Source organism: Nyctereutes procyonoides, unplaced genomic scaffold (assembly GCF_905146905.1).
Source record: "Nyctereutes procyonoides isolate TBG_1078 unplaced genomic scaffold, NYPRO_anot_genome, whole genome shotgun sequence".
NCBI lineage: Eukaryota > Metazoa > Chordata > Mammalia > Carnivora > Canidae > Nyctereutes > Nyctereutes procyonoides.
Window position 1 is genome coordinate 11,660,349 of NW_026575122.1, and position 8,903 is coordinate 11,669,251.

Sequence of the window (8,903 nt, forward strand, 5' to 3'; positions counted from 1 at the left end):
CCTGAAAAGGAACAGATGAGGGGATGGGTAAAATCAAGAATTTTCCATATGCATCTAACAAGACAATGGCTAGCCATGATTTGCCTTCCAAAGACAGTGTCAGGAATGCTTGCTTCTTTACAAGTATTCTGATTAAATGGCTCACTAAGGCTGGCTCCAATTACATTTGATAGTAAAAGTTGAAGTAAAAACTATAGGGCTTGAAATATTCTTTTTCTATACTTAATAAAAATACAAATACTGGGTCCCCACCCCAAGAGACTCTGCTTCATTAAATCAGGAATGAGGCTCAGAAATCTCATCAAGCTGTCTGGTTACTTTTAATGAAACTGGAACTGATTTTCCTTTAGACCACACTAAGAAACATTTGTTTTGATTCATGAACTTGAAGGTTTTAGGGACCTTAGATATCATCCTGTAAAGTTTAATTGGCTTGTTTTACAAATGATTAAACCAAAGCACAAAAAGTTTCAGTGCTTGCTGAAGTCAGTTGTCTATTACTAACAAAGATCTCTTAACTCCGAGGCCAGAGTTCCCATGTGGGGCGCCTTCCTACGTAGGACCTGGGACATAGTGGTGCAAAACTAACATAGTAAACTTACTTGATCAATATAGCCTCCATGGGCTACAGAGAAGAAAGAGGATAGATTCGGAGAATTTCATCACTATTCACAAATAGGCAGCAATTTGAGCAACCAAATGAATGGCAAGCCTACAGTGATACAGCCAGCCTTTAAAAAAAAATCATAAAAATAAACCTTTACCTTTGTATCGGACTTTGTATTTCCCAAAGGCTTTTCACGTAATGTCTTATCGAAGTTTCCCCCAAATCCCATGAGACTTAGAGACCATCTTCCAAGACTGACTTCCATGACTCCATAGAGATATAGAGACTCCATAGAGTCTGTTATTCCCATTATATAGACAAGGAAAACAAAGCTCAGAGAACCCAAGTATGATGGAATTACAGCTTGGATATGTTTAATATTCTGAAGTTCAACAGGTACAATTCAACTAAATAAGAAAAGAATCTTCTGTAATACTGTGGTTTATTAGTTTGCCTCTACACCCAGTGAGGCTGTGCACCGGATGGAGCAGGAAATGGGATATTATCAGCCTGCCCTTACGGAGTCTCAGGCGCCCTGTGCTTCTATAGAATAAGCAATTCTCTTCATTGAATGTGAAGCTAATGTTTAAATATGTATTTTTATACTTCATTATCATTACACACAAACGCTATTGCTGCTTCTGGTGTCTGGTCCAACAGGAACTTGGTGTGTTGAACTCATTCAGAAATGCTGAGCTGATCTCCAGTTAGGTGGGCAGATCCTAGAGGCGGCCTGCCGGCAGAATTACACACACACCTTCCACCCCTACTGACCCAATAACCCCCATCATGACACAGAACATGGTCACATTCAGTCTAGACCATCAAGATCTGAGCAAGAGAATTTTTTCAAGCTGAAAAAGCCCGAGCTAAAATCCTGAAGGGATTTTTAAGGGGTTGTATGGACCATGTGGAATTTTGCCTTGTATGTTGATTTTAGGACTTCCCTGCTGACCCTGAACTAAAAAACAACAACACAGTAGGGTTGGTTGAACCTGTATTTTCAGATCTAAAATCCAGACATCCAGCAAATAAACAAATGGTAAAAACATGGCTTGTAAAGAAAACAGTTAATAACTGCAAGGAACTACTTAAATATTGTCTTAGTTTGGATTCCACCAGAAGCACATCTGGACCAAGTAATCTGTATGGGAGTTATGCAGGAAGAAGTAGGAGGTCAGGTTGAGAAAGGAGGAAGACAATACAAGGTGCATCCAGGAGCAGGTTACTGCTGTGAGAGACCTCTGGAAAATGGGTAGAACCTACCTCAAAGCTGTCCCCCCAGAAGGGCAAAAAGCTGGAGTTCTTATCAACCAACTCCTATGTGGACATTGGTTAAAGTTTGTTGTCAGGGCATTCCTTTCCCTGCCTCTTCTGCAAGGCCGACCACACTTCTACCAGGACAGAAAACAGAGATGGCAGGTACTTGCAGCCAGAGGCCACTGGCATGTGTGAGGACAGTAGATACTTAGGGGATCCGGGGGGGGGGGGGGGCAGCGACCACACTATACATTTAATGAAATAGACTGCAGCTGTTAAAAGTGATGTGCAGAAGACAGTGATCTAGGAGATCGCCATGAAGCATACCATGAAAGAAACAGGTTACAAAAAATAGGACGTGATCACGAAAAAGAAAGAAGTACACTACATGTATATGTAGGCTTAGAGGAAAATTGGAAAAACATACAACAAAATGACAAATAGTTATCTTTGGGTGGCAGGACCATAGTTGGTTTTAATTACCTTCTTTGTGCCTATTAGAGTCTCTAACTTTTCCGCACTGAACATGCACTACATGTGAGATATGAGGCACATATTTTTAAATAAAAGAAACGGGGGAATGCCTTCCTTTTGAGATCTATCTAATCACTAAGGAGTATGTGGATCCTTAAAGCACTGGAATCTAGGGTGGAAATAAAACAGAGAAAACAGGATTCCAAGAATCCACTCACTTCAGGATATCCTTACCTGCTGTTCTAGACAAATGTGATCAGTGTTCACTCAGTAGTACACAGGAAAAAGTAGGATTTATTCAGAGTTGTTATGATTAACAGAGCAAGAGAAAAGACATTTCCCTGTGTCCCTGACTATGGCTGCAATAAATGAGAGTAAAAGGGGGATCCAAATAAAAATATTTGTGAGGTTGAAATATGAAAGCAAAACAGTGAACAGATTCAGTACCCCAATCATGAAGGGAAAGAGTAAGACTTTGAAGTGGCCAGTTACAACTAGAGAGCAACTGATAGGAGAGGCTGTGAACTGGATCCAGTGAAAGATGAGGACTGCAAATATTTAAGGCCACCTGAAGTGAAATCTCTATGTTTTTTTGCCTCTAGTTCATAGTTTCTTTTTTATTATTATTTTTTTTAATTTATTCATGAGAGACACATAGAGAGAGCCAGAGACACAGGCAGAGGGAAGAGCAGGCTCCATGCAGGGAGCCCGATGTAGGACTCAATCTCAGGACCCAGGGATCACGACCTGAGCCAAAGGCAGATGCTCAACCGCTGAGCCACATAGGCGTCCCACTAGTTCATAGTTTCAACTGAGTTTTCCCTCACTACTGTTTTATGAATAATTCCTTTGCTGGGTCTAATTTGCTGTTAAGCCTATCCATTGAGTTCTTAATTTAATTATATTGTTATTATTTCTAGAATTTCTCTTTTTTCAAATTTGTCATTTTTGAAGTCTCTTGATCCTTGTTCATATTGTCAACACTCACTTTTATTTTCTTAAATATATTAATCATACTTATATTCTGGGTTTAAAGACCTATTTTTTGAAGGTTTCTTTGTGCGTCTGTTTTTGCTACCTAATTTTTTTTCTGGATCACTTATGGTGCCATATATTCCTTTGATTCTCTGTTTGTTTCATTTTATTTTGTTTTTTAAGGGGCAGCATTAGGTCATGTTCCTTATACTTTTACAATAAAGTTATTATTTGAGGCCAGCACTCCACTAGAGTAGATTTGTGTTTGCTTCTGCTAGCAACCTAGAGCCAGACCAACCTGAAGCCATTTTAATGTCTATCTTGAGGGTTTTGGACTCCAAATCCATGAGAAGGCCAACATGCCTTTACGAATTCTCAGGGAATATTGTTTTACCTCCATCCAGCAACTCTATTACAGACAAGCAATTTTTTCCCATCTTCCCTGGAGAAGAGTCATGTGTACAGATGGATTTCTGGTTTCACTTGCACTTAAGTGGGCTGTTTTGTCAACATGTGTGAGGTCACTTATGCTAAAGAAAAGGCCAACACATCTACAAACAAAATAAGTCTTCAGTTTATTTTACCTGACATGGAGACAATAACCAGTGAAAAGACTCAATGAATGGCTCTATGAGAGACAAAAATCTGAAGCTCTTTATTTCTAGCAAGTTCATTGTAGTTATGCTAATTATGAAGTTTGTGCCTTGAATTAGGTAGAAAAGTCCATAAAGTATAGCCAGTTGATTTCTTCTGTGTAGTCAGGAGAGAATTTTCGATTTGTGTTATTGGGGTTACTAATATACTTAATCATTTACCGTCATTGGCTGGTGTATTGCTCCAAAAGTTATCAGCATCGGCTGCTCAAAAATGCTGTGGTCAAAAAACAACATTCAGTTTTTATAGCTCCCAGGCAAGGACTTCACAAATGGAAAATTTCTCTTTTATGTGACTAGATTGCCATCTTGGGCAAGGGTTGAGCCCTTCAAAGCCATCAAAACAAAAATATTTCTGAGGCTGGGACCGTCCAAGATGGCAGCATAGGAAGGTTCTGAATTCACTTCCTCCCATGGACATATTAAATCTACAGTTATATATGGAACAACTCGCCCTGAAAAAGACCTGAAAACCAGCTGAACAGCTAGCTCCTTCACAACAAATGATAAAAGACCCATACTGAGATGAGTAAGAAAAGAAAAGATATAGTCTCACCAAAATCCCTAGCATACTCACAATCTGGAGGAATCTCCTAAATCCAGAGCTTCTCTCTAAGGAGCTAGGAGTTTGTGCCTCACATCAAGAACCCCAACCAGAGAGATGAGAGAGAGACCCTCCGAAATGTCTGGCTTATGTCCAGAAAACCCAAAGGCCTATAAGGAACGGAGATACTGGTCTTAAAATGCTAACACATAGAAGCACTCACCCTGGAGCCTGGTGCAAAAGCAGCAGATTGAAAAGCGCCTACACTGTAGGTGAAGGAGATTCATTTGCCAATCTTGAAGTGTCTATTGGAGGGCCAGAACCTGTTGGGACTCTTTCTAGGGATGGAGGTTCTGGCAGGTGCCATTGCTGCACTCTCTCTCTACCTAGAAAGTGCTGGTGAGCACCTCAGACCTGTACTCTCCTGTTGCCCTGCTAAAGCTCACAAGTATGCCCTGACCCTGAACTCTCCCGTTGCCTCATTAAATCCAACAGGTATGCACAGTTCACATAGGGAATACTCTTTCATTGCCTGGCCTCGCCTCGGGTGGCCAGTAGGCTTGTGTTCCTGGGTAACAATTGGAAAGACCTTTTTTTTTTTCCCCAAACTACCACCCCCAGGGCATGGCACAAACAGAAGACAGGAACACATCCAGTCTATTCGTGAAAAAGACGAAAGAAAGAAAGAAAGAAAGAAAGAAAGAAAGAAAGAAAGAAAGAAAGGAAGGAAGGAAAGGAAGAGAAGGAAGAAAGAAAGAAAGAAAGAAAGAAAAGAAAGAAAGAAAGAAAGAAAGAAAGAAAGAAAGAAAGAAAGAAAGAAAAAGACCTGTTTACTTGTCTTGGCACTTCAGCCTGAGGGGCTGACTTCAGGTTTGTCACACATAGATTCTACAAAAATGTCCTCAGGGACCACAGGCTGGGGGATGCCGTCTTTAAATACTTCCTTGGCCTTGGTACAGCACACTGATACCTCACAAAAAGGAGCTTATATACTCATCTGAATTAATCATTTCTAAAGTTAGTATGAAGGCTTAAATACAAAAGTAGTAAAAATAATTATAACTACAATAATTAATTAAGGGATATTCAAAATAAAAACATGTAAAATGTGACATGAAAATGTAAAACATGGGGCAGAGGAGTAAAAATGTAGAATCTTAGAATGTATTCAAATTTAAGTTGCTATTAACTTAAAATAGACTTTATATGCAGGCTGTTATGTGATCTTTATGGTAAACATAAAACAAAAAAATGGATATACAAAAGATGAGAATGGAATGTAAGCATAACAGCACGGAATGTCATCAAACCATAGGGAAGAGAGAAAGATAAGAAAAGGATAGGAACTACAGAACAATGAGAAAACAACAAAATCTCAAGAAATACATCAATAATTACTTTAAATGTAAATGGACTAAAGTCTCCAATCAAATGAGAGAGAGTTGCTGAATGAATAAAAACAAATAAACACAACAAAAGGTCCATCTATATGTTGCCTACAAAGGGCACATTTCAATCACACAGACTGAAAGTCAAAGGATAGAAAAAGAGTTTCCATGGGGCACCTGGGTGGTTCAGTGGTTGAGCATCTGCCTTTGATCAGGTCATGATCCCAGGTCCTAGGTTCAAGTCCCACATGAGACTTCCCAGAAGGAACCTACTTCTCCCTCTGCCTGTGTCTCTGCCTCTCTCTCTGTGTGTGTGTGTGACTATCATAAATAAAATAAATAAAAAAAAACAAAGACTGTTTTGTTTAAAAACAAAACACAAAAAGGGCATTATATAATAATAAAGGGGAAATCAAAAAAGAGGACACAACATATGCAAATACTTATGCACCCAACATAGGAGCACATAAATTTATTTATTTTTTTTGAAACATGAATCTTTTATTTATTTTTTTATAAATTTATTTTTTGTTGGTGTTCAATTTGCCAACATATAGAATAACACCCAGTGCTCATCCCATCAAGTGCCCCCCTCAGTGCCCGTCACCCAATCACCCTCACCCCCTGCCCACCTCCCTTTCTACCATCCCTAGTTCATTTCCCAGAGTTAGGAGTCTCTCATGCTCTGTCTCCCTTTCTGATATTTCCCTCTCATTTTTTCTCCTAGAGCACATAAATTTAAAAAGCAAATATTAATAGTTCTAAAGAGAGAAATTTACAACAATAAAATAATAGTAGAAGGCCTTAACACCCCACTTATATATATGGATAGATTATCCAGACAGAAAATCAACAAAAAATAATTGGCCTTAAGTGACACCAAGACCAGATAGACTATTTTAATTGATCTATACAAAACATCCCATCTAAAAGCAGCAGGATATACATTGTCCTCAAGTGCATGAGGAACATTCTTCAGGATCAATCATATGTTAGGATATAAACCAAGTCTCAATAATTTTAAGAAGATTGAAATCATATCAAGCATCTTTTCCAACCATAATGGTATGGAACTAAAAATCAATTACCAGAAGAAATCTGGAGAACACACAAATATGCGGTGATGAAATAACATGCTACTGGCCAACCGATGGGTCAATAAAGAAATTAAGGGGGAGGACAAATAAAGCTCAAAGTTAACAGAAGGAAGAAAATAAAAAACATTACAGCAAAAATTAATGAAATAGAAATTAAATAGACAATAGAAAAGATCAATGAAACTAAGAGCTAGTTCTTTGAAAGATGAACAAAATTGAATAACATTTACCTAGAATTATCATGAAAAAAGAAAGAAAAGTCAAATAAAATCACAAATGAAAAAGAAGAAATCACAACTGATACCACAGAAACACAAAGGATTGTAAGATACTACTATGAACAATTTTATGCCAACAAATTAGAAAACCTAGAAGAAATGGATAAATTCCTAGAGACATACAATCTTTCCAGACTGAATCATGAAGAAATGGAAAATATGAGTGGACTAACTACAGGTAAGGAGACTGGATCAGTAACTAAAAACCTCCCAACAAACAAAAGTCCAGGACCAGAAAACTTCATTGGTAAATTCTATCAAAAATTCAAAAAAGGTTTAATACCTATCCTTCTCAAAGTCTTCCAAAAAATTGAAGAGGAGGGAATGCTTTCAAATCTATTTTATGGGACCATCATTACCCTTACAACAAAACCAGACAAGGACACCACAAGAAAGGAAAGTATAAGACAACATTCTTGGTAATCCTTAACAATATGCTAGCAAACCAAATCTAGCAGAACATTAAAATGGTCATTCACTGTGACAAAGCAGCATTTTCCTAAGAGGAAAGGATGGTTCATCAGGTAAAATCAATCAGTGCACAAATCAATCGGTGTGATATAGCACATTAACAAAATGAAGGATGAAAATCATATATTCACCTCAAGAGATTCAGAGAAAACATTTGACAAAATTCAATATCCATTTGTGATAAAAAAAACTTTCAACGAAGTGGGTATACAGCAAATGTACCCCCCATAACAAAGGCCTCGTATGACGAACCCACAGTTAACGTCATACTCAATAGTGAAAAGCTAAACCTTTTCCTCTAAGATTAGGAAAAAGATGAGATCCCCACTACCCCCCCACACTTTTATTCAACATAGTATTAGAAGTCTTAGGCAGAGCAATTAGGCAAGAGAAAGAAATAAAAGGCACCCATTTTGGAAAGAAAGAAATAAAACTGTCACTATTTGCAGATGACATGACTTATATACAGAAAACCCTAAAGACGCCACCAAAAAACTGTTAGAACTAATAAATGAATTCTGAAACAAAATCAGGGTACAAAATCAATGTACAAAATTTGGTTGTATTTCTATATACTAACAATAAACCATCAGAAAAAGATATTAAGAGAACAATTTCATATATTAAAAAGAAAACAGTCCCATTTATAATTGCTTCAAAAAGAATAAAATACCTAAGAATAAATTAAACCAAAGAGGTGAAAGAGCTCTACACTGAAAACTATAAGACACTGATGAAAGAAATTGAAGACAACACAAATAAATAGAAAGCTATCACACGCTCAAGGATTGGAAGAACTAATATTGTTAAAATGTCCATTTTGCCCAAAATAATCTACAGATACATTGCAATTTCTATCAAAATTCCAAGGGGATTTTACACAGAAATAGAAGAAAAAAACCCTAAAATTTGTATGGAACCACAAAAGACTCCAAATAATTGAAGCAATCTGGAGAAAGAAGAATAAAGCTGGAGGTATCAAGCTCCCTGATTTCAAACTATATTACAAAGTTGTAGTAATCAAAACAGTAATGCTATTGGCCTGAAAACAGGCACATAGGTCCAATGGAACAAAACAAAGAGCCCAGAACTAAACCTACACATATGTAATCAATTAATTTATGACAAAGGAGGCAAGAAAATTCAATGGGGAAGG